Genomic DNA, 20,188 nt, shown 5'->3' on the forward strand with positions numbered 1-20,188 from the left:
GTTCTGCAAGGCTAAATTTCAGCCCTTCACATCTAACCTTTATGTCCTTGGATTCCTCATATGTAATATAGGATCACAACGATTGTTCTCACTCATGTAATACTACTATTGTGAGAACCTCATGAGTTAAACCCTGAATTTGCAATTTAGCTTTAGACACTGACAAATAGCTCATTGATTCTTGCCTCATTCCTCTGTAATAAAGTAGCTTTTCATCAAACAAGTGAACACATTGCTTTCAATGGAGGCAGAAGGAATTCATTTTGAAAAATGCACATAGCATTTTACAAACCATTTTTGCACATTATTTTGTAAGGGAATGCCTTGTGTGAGAGGACTAGCAGGTATCAGAACTGTTTTTTGAATGAACACGTTGTTTCCAGGTGCTTTCAAATATGTTGTTTTCAACTATCATTTTCAGTGTAGAAAGTGCGCTTGGAGTAAGCCCTGCCCAAAGACCACCTGTGTGAGCCCTCCCTCCAGTGATGTGGTGGTGTTGAGGCCCCTCCTGGGAGAGATTTCCGCCTGGTTAAACCTCTCACACCCTCTATTCCTCTCCTTCTTATCTGGCTTTCCCTAGCCTTCTCTGAAGTGGCTCACAGAAGGCATCCCACTCAACCTCACCTTGTGGTAAATCAAAATAGTCCTCCTTCTGAAGTTAGGTGGTAGTAGCTGTGCAGCTGCCGCTGATCAGTAGGCTTCAGAAATAGCAGCAGGAAGTGAGCAGTCCTGGGGTTGGCCACCAAGTGGTAGGTGGCCAGCCTTAACTCCAAATTGCACCAGGGACTGCCCAGAGCCTGGCAGCTGAGCACACAGAGAGTGGCTCTGCTGCTGTCCATGCTGGCAGCCATTGCATCATCTTGAACTGCCCAACCCCAAAGTCCCTCTCAGGCAGGCAGAGTCTTAGGCCCTCACCAGCTGGGAGAGGCTTCTCCAGGGCAGGAACCAGTTTTTCCAGCACCCAGGCTTGGTCTTGTTTGCAGTAGGATATAAAAACATCGTAGTAGATTGGCTTCTGGGGCCTCACCCACACAATTTCCACCACCAGGCGTGAAAGATAGTCCGGGGTGATGAAGCCACGGCCATTTGGGACAGTGAAGCAATGCAAGGATGGTCAGCAGAAGCACCAGACTGAAGCTGGCAAGAAAGCCCTGAAACTCAGCATTATATGGGCAGTGACCAGAAAGGAAGGAGAGCAGTGGACTCTTGGAGTTGTCCGAGGCATTGGCCATGCAGATGGATTTCTCCAGCCATACACAAAAGTGTTTGGGGCCCGTGTTGGCCAGGGTCCCACCCAAGAGCTTTCACACTGACAGGTGAAAGTGACATCTGAGTAATAAACATATTGAGGCATCTGGGGGATTAGCTCCTGGAGGCTGCTGTCCAACCCCAGGGCCCATTCAGAGTTGAGGAGCAGCAGCTAGAGGCATCCCAAGTTTCTGAAGGTAGAGACTGAGAGTTTCCCAAGGTTTAGGATGCTCAAAGCCATCACCTGTAACTGAGGTAGCTTCTTTAGTAGCACCTTCAGCTTCACTAACCTTGACATATAGAAGTCCAGGTCTCGCAGCTTCAGCAATCACAGTCTGGGAATCCCAAATTGACACACATTTTCTGTACCCTCATGATCAGACCAGAAGTGCAAGTGCTCCAGGAGACGAAGCTGTGGGAAGAATCTCTGGGATTGATGGCTTAAGAAAATGGAGGGGCTGCAGCCTTGCAGAGTGAGGTAATGCAGGGAAGGGAAATGTATGATTGTGTTGTTTGGAACCAGCAACACATAGGAAGTCTGTAAGGTAAGGTTCTCCAAGAACAAGAAGGGTTCTCCACTGGGGACGCTAAACTGGATGTACTGTTTTTCTCATACCTCTAAGTTGAGTAGTGCTAAAGGCCAGGGATGGTAGATCTCCATCACCTCAGGAGAACCCAGATGCAGATGGCTAAACTTCTGGGAACAGTGAAGTTGCCTGCCTGAGATATGCTCTAAATGGGTACCCAGGAGGTTCAGTGAGGTGAGGGCAGGAAGAGAGGAAATCCAGCCTGAATTTAGCACCTTAATTTGGTTCCAACTCAGGTCTAAGTTCTTCAGTCATCTCAGATCCTTCAGGCTCTCACTGGATAAGTTGGAGATGTTATTGCTACTCAGCCAGAGCTCCTAGAGTTGAGGAAGAGAGGAGAAGGCCTTGTAGGGCAGAACACAGAGCACATTGTGGGATAGATCTAGCACGCTCAGGTTTGAGCTTACCAGCCCTTCTGGGAGCAAGGTTGGATCCAGCTTATTCATGGATAGGTAGAGCCTCTGAAGTTGGGGCAGGGTGCTTAGGAATGTGGTGGAAAGAAACCACAGGCCATTGGCATGAAGGCTGAGGAGTTCCAGGGAGTGGCAGTTTGGAAGATCCCCATCCTCAATGTTCTGGATTTGGTTTCCCTCAAGGTTGAGTGCACGAAGCTCAAAGTAACTTGTCACATTCCCAGGCAGTATTTTAATACATGTACCCACAAGGGAGAAGGAGGCCAGGTGGACCAGTCCTGAGTCTAAAAGGCCTAATGCAATTAGTGGGGTGCCATCCGATCTCAGGGAATGGAGCTGGATGCCATGCAAGGCTCTGACACCCACCTGGCTCAGCTGCAGGTTGGCAGATAGATTCAGCACCTCCAGGAGGGATCTGACCATGGTCTGGGGCTGGCTGTGGGAGAGGAATCAGGAACAAGGTCTGGGAAAAGCCCTTGTAGTTCTTGCAGCCCTGTCAAACAGTTGTGCCTCACGGTTGGATGACTAAGGCTGACAGGCAACTGGATGTTTTGGCTATTTTTCAGGCAGTAACCTTGAAAGGAAAGGCTGTTGAGGAATCCAAGGGGCTCCAGCACATCTGGAGAGAGGAACAGACTCAGGCAACAGGGGGCATGATGCTCAAATGAAAGGTGCTATAGCTGTTCCAAACCTTGAAATGCCCCAGATGTAATCCTGATGATGTCCAGCTGTAGCTTCAGAAGTTGTAAGGAGGGGAAGTGACCAAAGGCATCAGCTGGCAGGATGGGAACTGTGCCTTGAAGACATAATGCTTCTATATCCTGGGGCACTGCCATCAGGGTCTGAAGTAGGTCTTTAACATTGGAGCATGATGCAAAAATGTGCAGTCCTGGTGGCAAGGAACAGAATGGGATGTAGGAGGAGAGGTTAGGCAACAGGAAGCTATCTGCTACGGTGCAGTCAGGGGCAGTCCATACCCAGCTCACCAAGATGAAGCTTATCAAGGCCTGCACTAAGAGATGCAGGAAAGAGGAGGAGAATGGAGGTCTTCCCATCCTTGGCACTGCTTTTAGAAAAAGAGGAGAAAGAATAGGGATGTCAAATATCACAATAGCAGATAAAAGCTGGCTCTGGAAGCACAGAAGCTGCCTTTCCTTGAATAATGTCTCTTTAAAGGGATCTGGAGCATGAGAACTGTACATGCCAAAGATTTCAGTGAAAAGTTCAGAGGAGGCCTGAGAAGAAGGACCTGGGAATGAATCATCTAGATGATTCAGCCTTGCAAAGCCATCCACCTCATTGTGGATGTCATTCAGTACAATTGGTGCTCTATTATTTCCATGGCTATTTCCTTACTTTTTTGAAAGTATGTTTCTTGAGCCCTGCCTGAATGTGTCAAATAGCATGCCCTGTTGTTCCTGGGCTTCCCTCTCTATTCTAGTATCTAGGGAGATTTCAGAGGCTGGTATAGATCTCAGACCAAGGAGACACAATGGTCTTGCGGGAGAGATCCTAGGAATATAGAATTCTGAGCTATGCAGTGGTTCTTGCTTTCAGGAAATCAACTTTGATGATATTACCTAAGGCATACTTACATTATCCACAAATGACAGCTCCTCATTTGACCAGTTAAATTGTGGCAAGCCTTAACACACAGATTCCTCTTATATGCCACCTAATCCCTGCCTGGCTTCAGGCCTCTGGCTTTCCCTGGAGAGGGGCAGGGTCTTTCTGTGGGAGAGATTCTTCATTTCTCTTTCTGCCCTGTCAGTTTCTACTTACTTGCTCTTCCACCTTGTTCACAAGGCTTATCTGGCAGCTGTTTATCTTTGAGCAGAGAAAAGGAAGTCAGCAGAGATAGGGTTGAAACTTCTCAGGAAGGATTTTTTCTCAACTTATCCTGGAGCAAGAGTAAAGCTGTTTTTTCTGTGATTCTTTCCTCCTCAGCGGCCCCTGGCTGCCCGCTGTCACACACAGGTGTAACTCCTTTGTTTCTGTCAGGTGGGAATTTCTAGGGAAGGAGGAGAGTGCTTTGTTAACCTCTTAACATCTCCCCAGATTGCATTATATTCTCTCCCTTTCCCCTCCCAGCTACCTTTTCTATTTCATGATTTCTCTTTTCTCAGTTTGGTTTGGGGATTTCATTTTTCACTAACTTTGTATCATATCCCCCTAATCTCTGAAAGAACAAGTTCCAGCTCCATTTTCCAGGAGAGTTTTTTTCCTCCCACAATAAGAGCAGCCCACAATCTCTATCTTACCTCCCTACCCTAGTGCTCCCTTTATAGCAGTACAATTGAACAGGGACTCACAGTCTTGCTGACGGGAACTCGACCTTCCCACTTAACTTGGGAGTGCAGCATAGAAGGGAGAAGAGGAAAGATGGATTTTTATCTGAATGGTCAGATCTTGTTTTCCAGAGGACACCAACCATTGAGAAACTTCTGGGAAATAAGCCAAAAAATCGAAGCCAGAACTGGGTTCTAGTAATTTAATCTCCCAAAGAGAGAAGGGTCCCCATAGTCTAATTCATATTTTGCTTAAGTTGACTGAAACCCTTTTTGAATATTTTTCCTGCTTCTGTTCTGTTCTTTCAATAACAATGACATAAGTTTGCTTTTGGAGACATTAAAATAGTTCTCTTATCTCTTGTTTCAAGCATTTATTTTTCAGTCACCAGGTGTGAGCCTTTTGTTCTGTGGCGAACTGGGGAAAGAAATTTAAATTTATTTTTTTCCATACACATTTGCAAGAGTTTCTATAATGTCTCTTTTTTTTTTTTGCTTATCAACATTTTTGTTTTTCAAAAACTTTCTATCCGCCAAATCTGTCTCTTTTGCTGTTCATTTGGGTATAAAGATTTGCTTAAGGTGTCTCAACCCACAACCCTTGTGTATATGCAGCACAAGATTACTGGGGAGGATAAGGTTACTAAAATAGTTACTGTAATTAAAGTGGTCTTGATATGGTTTGGCTGTGTCTCCAACCAAAATCGCATCTTGAATTGTAATCCCTATAATCACAATAATTTCCACGTGTCAAGGGAGAGACAAGGTGGAGGCAATTGAATCATGGGGGTGGCTTTCCCCAAGCTGTTCTCGTGATAGTGAATTCTCACGAGATCTGATGGCTTTATAAGTGTTTGGTAGTTCCACCTGTGTTCATTCTTCTTCCTGAAAACCTGTGAAGAAGGTGCCTTGCTTCTCCTTTGCCTTCCACTATGATTCTAAGTTTGTGAGGCCTCCCCAGCCATGCTGAACTGTGAGTCAATTAAACCTCTTTCCTTTGTTAAAAAAAAAAACAAAAAAACAAAAGTAACTTTATTGATATATAATTTGCATACCTTAAAATTCATCCATTTTAAGTGTGCAATTCAGTAAATTTTGGCATATTACAAAGGCTTTACTTTTACCTTACGTGTCCAACTCTTGTTGAGAACTCTTGATCTTATCTGTCTTACAGTGTTGTAGGAATTCTAGACTCAGTCATGAGTTCTAACTGTATACTGGCTAGTAAAACACAAAAACTGTAATTTGTGTCCCATTTTAAATAAAAAAGAATGGAAATTTAAAGGAATAATAGAGAAATATCAGTGTTTTGGGCTGCAATAACATCATACATCATGTGGAATGAGGCAAATGCCTTAGATAGTTGCTGTTGTAACTTTTACAATGGATAATTAACAAGCCACCCTGCATATTAACTTTTGTTTTATACTATTAAAAATCTATATGTGGAAAAAAAAAGAAAAACCTAATTGTAACTCATATAATCTCTCTTCCTTATCAATATATATTATACATACAATCATAAGAGAAGGTGTTTCAGTAACATAGGTAACAAATAATGTCTACATTAGATTAGATGGTAAACTCAATATACAAATAAGAAAATCAATTTGTCATTTAGATATGTGTAATTAGAAAAGTTACATGAATATATTGCATATTTCTGGCTTAGAAACTGCTGGATCCAGTGATCTAATTGTTAAATTCCTTATCTCTCACATTTGGAAAACCTTTCTTTTTTATCCAATGCCAATTTCTAAAATGTTATTTAAATAAATGACCATCCTTATTTATGTTAAAAAAAAAGAGGTGTATCAACCTCATAGAGTGAGACTTTTGAGAAAAGGGGCTACTTCTAAACTTCTATCACTATGTCCATTTTCTTAATTTTATACCCAATACGTGTATGGCAAAGTTTGTTAGCTGCATGCTTAATACCGAATTTTATTGTCTTCCTGACTAATGCAACCTCAGTTTTGTTCAATTTGAGAATGTGCCCAGTTTAATACATTAGATGTTGCAGTCTCTCTTGTTTATGATGGTTATCATTTGACACACTTAGGTTTAGAAATATAAATGGAATGTGGTTTTACCTCTTTCTTGTCTGATACTTCAGATGACATCTTCAGATAATAAGGTAAGCTTAAGGATGGAAACATAAACTACAAAAGATTTGTCAAAAAGGCAGGGAAGCCTAGGTCCCTGATGACATCTTGGCACTGCTCACCTCTGGACTGCAGTGGACTGATTATCTTTAGAAACACCCATGAGAGAAGAAAACTAAACTTTTATGTTGCATAAATTACTGTTACTTGAGTTTCTATTATAGGCAGCTGAATATAAGTCTACTATGTGTAGCAAATTTGAGTCCCTGGATAGATTTCAAGTTTCTAACACTTATCTCAGTAAAATGTGGAGTAATTGAATTACTTAATAATAAGAAGAAATAATTATTTATTACAACTATAGATTCTTTGCTTCTTTGGACACAATTGAGTTATTATCTTTTAAACATGGTTCTGCTTTTATTAAGATGATTAATAGGATATGTTTTGATAGATAAATGACTTATGTTCTTTTTTATTTTTATTCTTTAAGTTCTGAGGTACATGTGTAGATTGTGCAGGATTGTTACATAGGTATACACATGCCATGGTGGTTTGCTGCCACCACCCCCGTCAGCTACATTAGGTATTTCTCCTAATATTATCCCTCCCCAATCTCCCCACCCCCTGCTATCCCTCCCCTAGCACCCCACCCCCCAACAGACCCCAGTATGTGATATTTCCCTTCCTATGTCCATGTGTTCTCATTGTTCAACACCCACTTATGAGTGAGAACATTTGGTGTTTGGTTTTTTGTTCTTGTGTCAGTTTGCTGAGAATGCTGGTTTCCAGATTCATCCATTCCCTGCAAAGAACACAAACTCATCCTTTTTATGGCTGCATAGTATTCCACGGTATAGATGTTCACGTTTTCTTTATCTAGTCTATCTTTGATGGGCATTTAGGTTGGTTCCAAGTCTTTGCTATTGTAAACAGTGCCACAGTGAACATATATGTGCATGTGTCTTTATAATAGAATGCTTTATAATCCTTTGGGTATATACCCAGTAATGGGATTGCTGAGTCAAATGGTATTTCTATTTTTAGATCCTTGAGGAATTGCCACACTGTCTTTCACAATGGTTAAACTAATTTATACTCCCACCAACAGTGTAAAAGTGTTCTTATTTCTCTGCATCCTCTTCAGCATCTGTTGTCTCCAGATTTTTTTAATGATCGCCATTCTAACTGGCATGAAATGGTATCTAGATGTGGTTTTGATTTGCATTTCTCTAATGACCAGTGATGATGAGCATTTTTTCATATGTTTTTTGGCTGCGTAAATGTCTTCTTTTGAAAAGTGACTCTTTGTATCTTTTGCCCACTTTTTGATGGGCTTGTTTGTTTTTTTCTTGTATTTTTGTTTTGGTTCTTTGTAGATTCTGGATATTAGGCCTTTGTCAGATGGGTAGCTTGCAAAAATTGTTTTCCCATTCTGTTGGTTGCTGGTTCACTCTAATAGGCAAGGACTTCATGACTAAAACACCAAAAGCAATGGCAACAAAAGCCAAAATAGACAGATGGGATGTAATTAAACTTAAGAGCTTCTGCATAGCAAAAGAAACAATCATTATGTTCTTTAAGAGAGATGAGTATCCAGTTCGATTGCTCCTAAAAAATTCAAAAAAGATAAAGGTTTAAAATATGTTGTTATAATATACACAGACAAATAAATTGTCATGTCCAAAACATGACAATTCAAATTCTCTTTTAATTAAAGTTGGTTCTTGTATTAGTAGTAAGCAGGGTGCTTGCAGGGAGAGATAGGCAAGTGTAGATGGGAGTTGCCTGGATAAAGTTCTGGTTTGGGAAGATTCATTGATTGTATGGCATGTTCCTCCATTCTGTCTCGCTCTGTCTTTTTTTGTTGTTGTTCCAAGCATCTAGTATGAAAATCACAAGGCCAGGGTTTCCTACCAAGAACCACTCTCTCCTTTGTAGAAAGAGCTGATTCTGAGTGAAATAGAAGGACTAGGGTGCCAAATTAACTCCTCTCCACAAAGAGACCCCACATGGAAAAGTACTTGAGAAGCTCTGTAAAGGCATGCTAAAGGCTTACCAAAGACAGTAGCATTATCCTTTCTTTACACATAAAGTAGAGGGGAAGCTTGCGTAAGTGGTGTGTCTAAAAGCATTGCTTTAAATTATACATCTTTTTTTAAATATTAATTTTTCTTAACTCCACATCTTTTGTAAATTGGATGAAGAATGCATATTTGTCATGGAAAAATTAGGAAATAAAGGTATTAGCATAAAAGAGGAAACAAAGAATCTAAATTACCCATAAATCCATGACTCCACGTTTGTGTACAATTTAATAATATCGTTTCATGATCTGCCGTTTTCACTCAATAACATATTTTGCATGTGGAATACATTTTATGTAAATATTTGTATAATTTGTGTAGCTATTACCTTAAGACTACTAAAAGAAATCCCTTAGTTCTTCTACTGAACTTGTTTCTCCTCTACAGTATTCCTTTCTGGGATAAATCGAGCTCTTTGGCTTGCATGGCCATGCAGTTCTGAAGTTAGCTATGTAGGACTTAGCCACATTTTCCAGAGTAGGATGTATGGTACAGCAGAATTCTTATTAGGCTTGAAGTCAGAAGAACTGATTCCTCCACTTACTATGTGTGACCTTGGACAGTATACTTGATTTCTTTGAATCTCATCAGCAAAATGAGTATGGAAATATCTCCCTTAACTATATGATCGAATTTGTGAGGATGAACTGAACAACTATCTAAAAGTGTTTGGGAAATGCTGAAGAGCTCTACAAATGAGACATTAATAATATTAACTGAAATAGATTCCATAAGTACTATGTATGAGATCCTATCTTGAGTTACCTCATTTATTCATCAAATCCACTACCTGACAAAAATATGATCATTAGTTCTATTTTACAGTCTAAACAAATCTAGGCAGAAAGATCAAATAATTTGCATAAGCTCACACCATTAGTGACTTAGATTTGATGTAATCTATTTCATTCTATAGTGTCGATCCTTTCCCCCGACAATAGTAAAATGTGTGGGCTCCATTGTTAACCTGCCTGGGAGCAGATACCATCTCCAACTAGGTTAAGTACCCTTTGTGCCTGTTTGACTCTTCATAAATTAGAGATACAATAGTACCGACCCAATCTCTTCAGGTTGCATAAGTAGGAAATAAAATTATACTTAGAAAAGACTTGGAGCATTGCCTGACACAAAATAGGTCGCTTCAAATGTTATTATTATTATTTTCGATGTTGCCAAGAGAGCAAACCCTGTTGTGGTGCAGTTGGATATGTAAACCTGTTTAATACGCACTCTTTTCTCATAATATTGTCGCACTTGCACCTTATGTCGTAAGTATTCTAGTAATCTTGACTGTACATAATGTTTGGTTGTACAAATAAATTTTGCTTTGTGACGGAATTAGTTGTAATTGAGGGACATTCAAAATTTGCTCAGCTTAACAAGCATTTAAAGGTATATAATAAACACCGTGACTTGTATTTCAAAGTAGAAAATACTTTCTTTTTTTTTTAAACCTCACATTCACAAGTTGTCTCAATTTTATTTTTGTATTACAATTTTCATTTCCCCCGAGGAAACTACTAAGCAACACAATTATTTTTAAATATCAACCTGCTGTGTTCTTTTGAAAGTCTAAGTACTAACAAAAACATAACACTGTATTTTTACTGCTATCTATAATACTTTTTCTCTCTCCTTATCTCCCTTTGGGATACAGTTTGGCTTTAGAAAAGTATGGTATATATGCAGTGTTTGGCTAAATAATTTAGTGTGATGGAAAAGGTCATGAACCAGTCATGGTATCTGGGATTGTGAGAAGAGGCATTGAAAAACTAGTGGCTGCACAAATAAATTAACTTAGTAACACAACGTAGGGAGTTCTGAAATTGTTGTGGAAATATTGCCTGCCTTGACTACCTGTTCTTCTTGAGTTCATTTGCTGATCACATCTCAGGTTACATAAAAGTCATATATCCTGGAAAGGGATATAGAAACAGGAAACATCCTCAGCAGGCTATACAAGTGAGAGATATGACAGAGTTCTGATAAGACTAAAAACTTGATACTTACTTATGTCAAAGGAGCAAATAATTGTTTTACCTGGGATGTCCAGGCCCAAATTCATAATGCATTCTTACCTTTTGAACTGAATAACGATCCCTTTCCCAAGAAACTGTTTTAAGACAAAAACCTAAAGGGAAAATTGTTGTACACAGATAATATTCTTATATTCTGTATTTTCTGGGACAGTCTGTTTTGGATTAGATGATGAGTCCTAATTTAGGTTTGTAAAATATTATCAAGGAAAATCTTTATTAAGATTTTATTGAGATATTATTTTATAACAAAAATGGGATAACTGTAATGTTCAACAAAAAGATAGGTGGTAGAAGGAAGGAAGGTGTTGGAGTGTTCAGTAACCTTACCCCACAATGCCTCGGTACAAATTCTGTGAGAAGTCATTCTTGTGTAGTAGAGGCATTCATTTTTCTCCTAATATCCCTTTTGAAAATTCCCTTTCTTAAAACCTTTACTAGTCAGCTCTTAGCTTCTTGGAAGGAAGGCCCTTCATCTAGGACAATGTTCATCTCACCATATAAACATTCACAATTCATGGCACGTTAGTTCAATAAAATACTGTGCTTCCTAAAATTGATAATTATAAAAACTTGCTATAAATGGGAGCAAGTTCAAAGTTAAATCACATGAAACAGACATATAAACAAAAAAATTGCATTAGAGCAATTGAATTCTAAATGCTTTTTTCCTTTAAAATTTTTCATTCATGTTATTTTCACATTCTTTTATCAACAAATGACAATGAACTGCCACTGATTTTATTTTATTTTTTGAACTTAAGCAGTGTATCCACAAGTACATCATTGCCCTCTACAGTTTTTAGGGGGAGATATTCTATTATCTAAAACCCAATAAATTTTGACCCATTATGTTTTTGGCACTACCTTATTTAGGTAAAAATATTAGGCATTTAGAATAATGCATTTCAGAATATTTTGACTGATGTTACTATTCATGGAATTAGAATCTGCCTTTAAGGGGCCCAGAAGGAGGTAATATTTGGATGTCATTAGGGTAGAATATTTTATTGTCCTACTAAAATGTTGATCAATTGCTTATAATGGCTCATTTATTATTAAGGACCATGTCACCAAAATAATAAAGCCAAATATGATAAGAATCACAATCAGAAAATATATTTTTCTTTTTTATTTACAACCTACCAAACAAAATAACATAGCTATAATTTTGTCAGTCTCAGAACTATAAATTTAATTCAAAAAGAACATAAAGAATTTTTATCACAGATCAATCAGATGAAAACTATCCAGAAAATACCCAAATATGTATATTACTCAGTTAATAGTCTAGGTGCCAAAGGGAAACCAAATGCTTCCATTTGTCTACATCTATATAATTTGGCAATTTTAATTTGTAAGGGCCCAACAGATGTTTAATTTCATAGGCTGATATAGTCAATATCACTAGATCCATATTTTTACATTTCATTAGCTATATAATTCTGATTTCTCTTTGTTAGACTGTACTGACTTGATCATGGAGAAATAATCTAATATGCCTTAAATTATATGGGAATTCCCCAGAACTTTCCTCAGGGCTGCCTTTATCTCTTCATGCTGGAGGCTATAGATGAGGGGATTGAAGAGTGGAGTCACCACAGCATAGAAAAAAAGTTCTAATTTTCAGCATCCCCATAGAATGTCCGAGTCCTGGGCTCACATACATGACCATAAGAGAGCAATAGAACAGTGATTCCACAGCCAAATGAGACCCACAGGTAGAGAAGGCCTTGTGTTTCCCAGTGCTTGAAGGCATACCCAACACAAGTATCATGACAAGGGCACAGGATCCAATAATAAAGAGGAAGTTACCTAAAATAACTAATGAGCTGACAGTGTAGCAAAACAGTTGGGTTTTGGGGGCAGAGGCACATGCCAATGCAAATACTGGCCCTGGGTCACACACAACATAGTCAGTAATGTTTGGACCACAGAAGGGCATCTGAGCGATAACAGTGGGGATCAGGAACCACAGAAATCCACAAACCCAGCACATTTTGGCCAGTTTGGCACAGAGATGCCCAGTCATGATTTTAGGTTAGTGAAAGGGATGGTAGATAGCCAGGTACTGATCAAAGGCCATCACAGTCAAAGCAAGCATTCAGATGTACTCAAAGAGAAAAAGAAAAAGAAGTGGATAAAACATCCAGTAAAGGAGGTGGGTTTTTTCTCTGAAAGGAAGTTGACCAACATCTTGGGAACTGTAGAAGAGACATACCATATCTCTAAAGAGGAGAAATTTCCCAGGAACATGGGATTGTGAAGTCGCTAGTCACACCACAGGGCACAAGCAATGGCTCCATTCTCTGTTATGGTCAGTGCATATGTTGTAGTGAAGAGTCAGAAGAGGAAGATTTGAATTGTCCACTCATAAGAGAAACCTTGGAGTATAAATTGATTTACAAAAGCACAGCTGGAAATGGGCTTAGAGACATTCATTGGGTCAATGACCAGCAAGGTTGAGACGCATTATCAGTCAGGACTCTTTTACAAAATGTGTTTCTATTTTAAGAATGAAGATACGATGAACATGAAGTCATTTTTCAAAAGAATAATTAGGAAGAGAATGTAGTTTACTTTTTCTTGGCTATATAGTATATGAGATTTGGGCATAGTAGGTAACCGATTGAAAAAAAACAAACTTCTGCCAACTCCTAAATCTCTCCTTAATATGCAATTGTAATAGAACTAGGCAAAGTTAAACTCCTTTTGTCAGCTCATTATTTTGGGACAGAAATGATTTATGATAGTTTCTGGATAGCATATGACTCAAAGTTAGTACTTTGAGAAGGCACAAGTGTGTTAGTTCTTTTTTGCAAACCCAGATTGTAGTGCAATAGACTCAGTAAAGAAAGTTTTGACCATTTACATTTCAGCTAAACATATTACTTAACATTATTTACATATGCAAAAGAAATGCACATATTTTAAAATAAATGGGTAGTAATCACGTTAAAGCCATTATCTCTGAATTTCTATTGTTGCTGTTATTGTCTAATGTTATTTATTAATATTAACTTTTAATACTAATATGAAAATGCTGCAATGTTTTCTGTAGAAAGCAAAGACTTTAAGTTTTTGATTAATATTTCACCTTAATTTCATAAACTGATATAGTGATTATTGATAAAATCAATAACATATTGATTAGTCATTATGTACAAAAGTTTGCAGAGATCTAGATATTCAACTTTATTTTTTGAAGTTTTTTCATAAAATTTTGAGATTGATTCTCCTTGTATGCTTTTTGTTAAATTGAAAATTTCTACTAAATGACAGAAATTAAACACTTTTTTTTGTTATAGGTAAACTTCCTTCCTCCTACATTCTGTTTTTTTTTTAAGTTATATATATATATAACAATCCTGCATGTTCTGCACATGTACTCTAGAACCTAAAGTGCAATTTTATATATATATATATTTTTTTCTTGTAAATCTGTTTTATTTCTTTGTAGATTCTGGATATTAGCCCTTTGTGAGATGGGTAGATTGCAAAAATTTTTTCCCATTCTGTTGGTTGCCAGTTCACTCTAATGATTGTTTCTTTTGCTGTACAGAAGTTCTGGAGTTTAATTAGATCCCATTTGTTTATTTTGGCTTTAATTGCCAATACTTTTGGTGTTTTAGTCATGAAGTCCTTGCCTATGCCTATGTCCTGAATGGCTTTGCCTAGGTTTTCTTCTAGGATTTTTATGGTGTTAGGTCTTATGTTGAAGTCTTTAATCCATCTGTCCATACCTAGTTTATTGATAGTTTTTAGCATAAAGGGCTGTTGAATTTTGTCGAAGGCCTTCTCTGCATCTATTGAGATAATCATGTGGTTTTGTCTTTAGTTCTGTTTATGTGGTGGATTATGTTTATAGATTTACATATGTTGAACCAGCCTTGCATCCCTGGGATAAAGTCCACTTGATTGTGATGGACAAGGTTTTCGATATGCTGTTGCAAATAGTTTGCCAGTATTTTCTTGAAGATTTTTGCATCTATGTTCATCATGGATACTGGCCTGAAGTTTTCTTTTTTTGTTGAGTCTCTGCCAGGTTTTGGTATCAGGATGATGTTGGTCTCATAAAATGATTTGGGAAGGATTCACTCTTTTTGTATTGTAGTTTCAGAAGAAGTGGTACCAGCTCCTTTTTGTATGTCTGGTAGAATTTGGCTGTGAACCCATCTGGACCTGGGCTTTTTTTTGGTTGGTAGGCTATTAATTGCTACCTCAACTTCAGCCCTTGTTATTGGTCTATTCAGGGTTTCAACGTCTTCCTGGTTTAGGCTTGGGAGGATGCAAGTGTCTAGGAATTTATCCATTTCTTCCAGGTTTACTTGTTTATGTGCATAAAGTTGTTTGTAGTAATCTCTGATGGTAGTTTGTATTTCTGTGGAATCGGTGGTAATATCCCCTTTACTGTTTTTTGTTTCGTCTATTTGATTCTCCTCTCTTTTCTCTTTTATTAATCAGGCTAGCAGGCTATTTATTGATCTTTTCAAAAAACCATCTCCTGGATTTATTGATTTTTTTTTGAAGGGTTTTTTGTGTCTCTATCTCTTTCAGTTTTGCTCTGATCTTAGTGATTTCTTGTCTTCTGCTAGCTTTTGAGTTTTTTTGATCTTGCTCCTCTAGCGCTTTCAATTTTGATGATAAGGTGTGGATTTTAGATCTTTCCTTGCTTCTCATGTGGGCATTTATTGCTATAAATTTTCCTCTAGACACGCTTTAAATGCGTCCCAGAGATTCTGGTACATTGTGTCTTCATTCTCATTGGTTTTGAAGAACATCTTTATTTCTGCCTTCATTTCATTGTTTATCCAGTCAATATTCAACAGTTAGTTGTTCAGTTTCCATGAAGTTGTGTGCTTCTGAGTGAGTTTCTTAATCCTGAGTTCTAATTTGATTGCACTGTGGTCTGAGAGACTGTTATGATTTCCGTTCTTTTGCATTTGCTGAGGAGTGATTTACTTCCAATTATGTGGTCAATTTTAGAGTAGATGTGATGTGGTGCTGAGAAGAATATATATTCTGTGGATTTGGAGTGGAGAGTTCTGTAAATGTCTATTAGGTTTGCTTGTTCCAGGTCTGAGTTCAAGTCCTGGATATCCTTGTTAATTTTCTCTCTCATTGATCTGTCTAATATTTACAGTGGAGTGTTAAAGTCTCCCACTATTATTGTGTGGGAGTCTAAGACTCTTTGTAGGCCATTAAGAACTTGCTTTATATATCTGGGTGCTCCTGTATTGGGTGCATATATATTTAGGATCATTAGCTCTTTTTTATGCATTGATCATTTTACCATTATGTAATGCCCTTCTTTGTCTCTTTTGATATTTGTTGGTTTAAAGTCTATTTTATCAGAGACTAGGATCGAAACTCCTGGTTTTTTATTTGCTCTCCATTTGCTTGGTAAATCTGCTGCAGCAGAACTCATAACCACCTTTTTTCCCATGCATTCTGTCTTGGGAAGTTGGGGCTTTATTTCTAAGTTCCTGATGTGCTGCTTCCTTTTTTCAGAGATGCCCTGCCCAGCTAGGAGGTAGCCTAGTCACAGTCTGCTAGCAAAGGCATTGCTGAGCTGCCATGGGCTCTGCCTGCTGCTGTTTGAACTTCCTTTTGGTTCTGTTTATAGAGGTATAGTTAGAACTGCCTCAGTAGTGGCGGTCTGCCTCAGTAATGGTGGTCTGTCTCTGTAATGGCAGACTGCCTAGGTAGTGGTGGATGCCCTTCCCCCTACAGAGCTGGACCATCCCTGGTCCAGCTGCACTTGCTGTGGAACTCACAATCCAGAGCGTTTCAGATTGCTGGTCTTTGTTGTGGTGGGACCTGCTGAGCCAGATCGCCTGACTCGCTGTTTCAGCCCCCCTTTTTTCAGTTGAATGGGTGGCTCTGTCTCCCAGGCATTCCAGGTGCTAATTGAAATGGCCACCCAGATTTGTGTGAGTTTTTGTGTGGAGACCTTCTGCGCCAGCAGAAACAGCCTTGCTGGAAACTCCTGGTGCTTTTCAGCCTGGGAATCTCCTGGTCTGTGGGCAGCAATAACTCATTTGGAAATGTGGTGATAACTTACCCTCTGTGTTGTTCTCACTGGGAACTGTGCTCCAGAGCTGTTCCTATTTGGCCATCTTGGATCTGCCTCCCTCCTATATTCTTATAAAAATGTATTAGGGATTTGTGTCACCTGAAAAAAACTTTTTGTTTTCTCAGAAATACGGAGGGATATGAGTCCTGGAAGTCATGAGGGCATACATTTTGAGCACAAACACAATTTTCAAAAGTTTTTCTTCCAATTTACTCTCTACACCAGTGCTCTGGGAAGTCTAGAGCATGACTAGTTAGCAGCTATGTTTGTGCTTCTTTTAATAATATGTGACTCTTTATAATAGGCTTCCAACCAGAATCATTAATAAACCAGCATTAAGAAATTATGGAATGAAAAGGGATTGACACAGGAGTGTCATGATTCTTGGCAGTGCTCAAAAGGTGAAGCCATCATCATTTTGACATGAACCAAATCTCTAAATGATTTATTTTATAAACCATATTCTGCCTCCAGCTAGACAGAGTTTTACTGTGGCCCCAAAATTAAAAATGCAATTTAAAAAACTCATGGTCTCCTGGGATGTAGCCTCTATAGCATTAGAAAAGTTATCTTCCAAGCCAATGAATCTTTAAAAAGTTAATGATTACACATTCTCTGAAGAATCAGTGAAGAGTAATGACAATTTTTCTAAAGCATCATTATTTACAAAGAGGTTGCCCACTAGATGGATTCCAAAAAACTTCTGGAAGACACAGTCTGAGGAGAAGTAAGATACAAAATGTCACCAAAAATTCTGACATAATGTTTAGGAACATTTCAAGTGTTACTATAGATATGTTGGAGGATATAGAGCCCAGTGAGGAAAATACTGAGGTTCCAGCATTGTAGCATGTTAAATAAAGATTTATAGCATTTAGAAATAACTTATACAAGGATGGCACTGCAGAGTTCTTTAGATATTAGAAGAAAGTATAGGAAGTAACAACATTTAAGTTAATTGACAGAAATACTTCAGAGGAACATATGACTTCCCAATTAATATGAGATAAATATTTATCTTTATTGATTAGTGTCCCTTCTATTTTTACTTTATGGCATTTAGGAGCCGCCATAGTGTAACTAAACACTCACGTGGGAGTGAATGCTCACACCATGTATTGTGAAGTAGTTGAGGACATCAGGGATGTATGTCCTAGGACCACAGAAATCTTATGTCTAAAATCAGACTTCCACTTTGAGAGGCTATGGAGGAAAATGTTTATTAAGACCTTTATTATCACTTAGTCATAATACTTAGGAACTCCTAAAACATAGCTTTAATCTTGTTATCTGCTCAGAAGCCATCAATAATTTCAAGTTCCCAAGTTCTCCACAAATTGATTTCAAATTACTTTCCTGGTGTTATCTTTCCCTCCTCTCTTTTACAGATAAATTAGATGGTAGTCAGCATTTCATTCTCTGAATAGCTTCAGTTTCCTATGTTCTGTTCTTTGTGATCATTTTCCGTATTTGGAATTCTATTTATCTCCATCTACACCTGTGAAAACCCTCCTTCAAAGTCCAGTTCAAAAGACATTTTTTTTCCCCAGAATGTTTTCCCCTCTTCCCCTAAACAAGGCACCTTTTCCATCCTTGTGGTTTTATTTTATTTTATTTTGTTTTGTTTTTGGATGGAGTCTTGCTCTGTTACCAGGCTGGAGTGCAGTGGCACAATCTTGGCTAACTGCAACCTCTGCCTCTAGGGTTCAAGTGATTCTCCTGTCTCAGCCTCTCAACCAAGTAGCTGGGATTATAGGTGCACGCCACCATGCCCAGCTAATTTTTGTATTTTTAGTAGAGACGGGGTTTCACCATATTAGCCAGGATGGTCTCGATCTCTTCACCTTGCAATCTGCCTGCCTCAGCCTCCTAAAGTGCTGGGATTATAGTCGTGAGCCATCATAACCGGCCCCATCCTTGCATTTTTATTTTACCATCTTTGTGTCTTTGTCATGATACTGTTCACAAGGTGTGATATCAATGCTCATCTATGATATTGTCCTGAAGTTTTCTTTTTTTTCTGTGTGTGTGTCTCTATGAGGTTTTGGCATCAGGATGATCCTGGCCTCATAGAATGAGTTGGGCAGAAGTCCCTCTCCTCAATTCTTTGGAATCATTTCAGCAGAAATGGTACTGGCTCGTCTTTGTATATCTGGTTTAATTCAGCTGTGAATTCATCTAGTCCTGAGATTTTACAAATTTTTTTTTGATTGGTAGTCTATTTATTACTGATGCAAGTTTGGAGCATGTTATTGGTGTGTCCAGGAATTTATCCATCTCTTATAGGTTTTCCAGTTTGTGTGCATAGAGGTGTGTGTAGTAGTTTCTGATGGTTATTTTTTATTTCTGTGGGTTCAGTGGTATCATGGCCTTTTTCATTTCTAATTCTGATGTTTCTTACAAAAGATTAGGATTAGTAGCCAAAATTATGTAATCTGAATATGTAAAAAATATGTAATGAGAATATGGCTTCTAGAGATTATTAAATGTGTTTGCCTTCAATTTACTCTGGTCAACAATGTGAGTTATCTTTGGGGCTTTTTTCTTAAATAATCTAAATAAATAATACTAAAGCACTATACTTAATAAACAGACTTGTTAAATGGACATGCATTTGAGCATTAGACTCAGGAGAAACAAGATTAATTAACATTTGACACAAGAAGCCCACAGTGCAACAAACCACTCCAATGAGGGCCTATGTCAGCAAGATCCCACCTGAGGGCTAAACTTTAAGCTCTATTCACTTTTAGTGAATTAAGTAAATACACTGCCATCCTATGCTGATAGCGATGGGCAATCTAGGGGGATGTTGACTTCTATAGGGAGGAGGGAGGAGGATGTGTTTCTGCACTTTGCTTCTTCAGTCCAGCACTGTGTGTGATGAATTCATTTCCTTCCTCTCCTCTTCAAGTCCTGGCATGTTGGCTCAGAGCACAAGGGGGCAGGATAACCCTCATTGCCTCATTCATGCTGACAGAATCCTTGGGGTTTGAAGTACACACTTGCTCCCCCAAGCTGTACCCAGTAATGCAGGGAGCAATTTATCCAAAGTGGCATTACCTAGATCACTAGGTTCTTTCTTTCACCCACCCTCAATCCTGCTGTTCTTTCAGTTCTAAGTCAAAGACACTCCAAGTTTACACTTGGCAGGAGCCCCTGGAATATTTGGGGTTTCATATTGTACCTGAAAACTATTTCTCACAGACCCAATCATCTATTAAACATTTTGTTGAATTTCTGCCATTTTAATGGCTATCTGGCTTCATATGAACTTCTTGGTATTATAATAGTCAGTGTACTTCCAAATTAATCCCAATTCATTTACTTTTATTTTAAGATGAATTG

At 38.5% G+C, this 20,188-nt stretch overlaps 2 pseudogenes; both read right to left on the reverse strand.

Moving 5' to 3' along the window:
- Positions 1-562: 562 nt before the first annotated feature.
- LOC105714475 (toll-like receptor 11) lies at positions 563-3,303 on the reverse strand (annotated as a pseudogene).
- An 8,964-nt stretch (positions 3,304-12,267) lies between these two features.
- LOC105729716 (olfactory receptor 11H12-like) lies at positions 12,268-13,206 on the reverse strand (annotated as a pseudogene).
- Positions 13,207-20,188: the final 6,982 nt, after the last annotated feature.

This window comes from Aotus nancymaae, unplaced genomic scaffold, assembly GCF_030222135.1.
Source record: "Aotus nancymaae isolate 86718 unplaced genomic scaffold, 86718_ANA_hifiasm-v0.15.2.pri h1tg000011l, whole genome shotgun sequence".
Classification (NCBI taxonomy): domain Eukaryota; kingdom Metazoa; phylum Chordata; class Mammalia; order Primates; family Aotidae; genus Aotus; species Aotus nancymaae.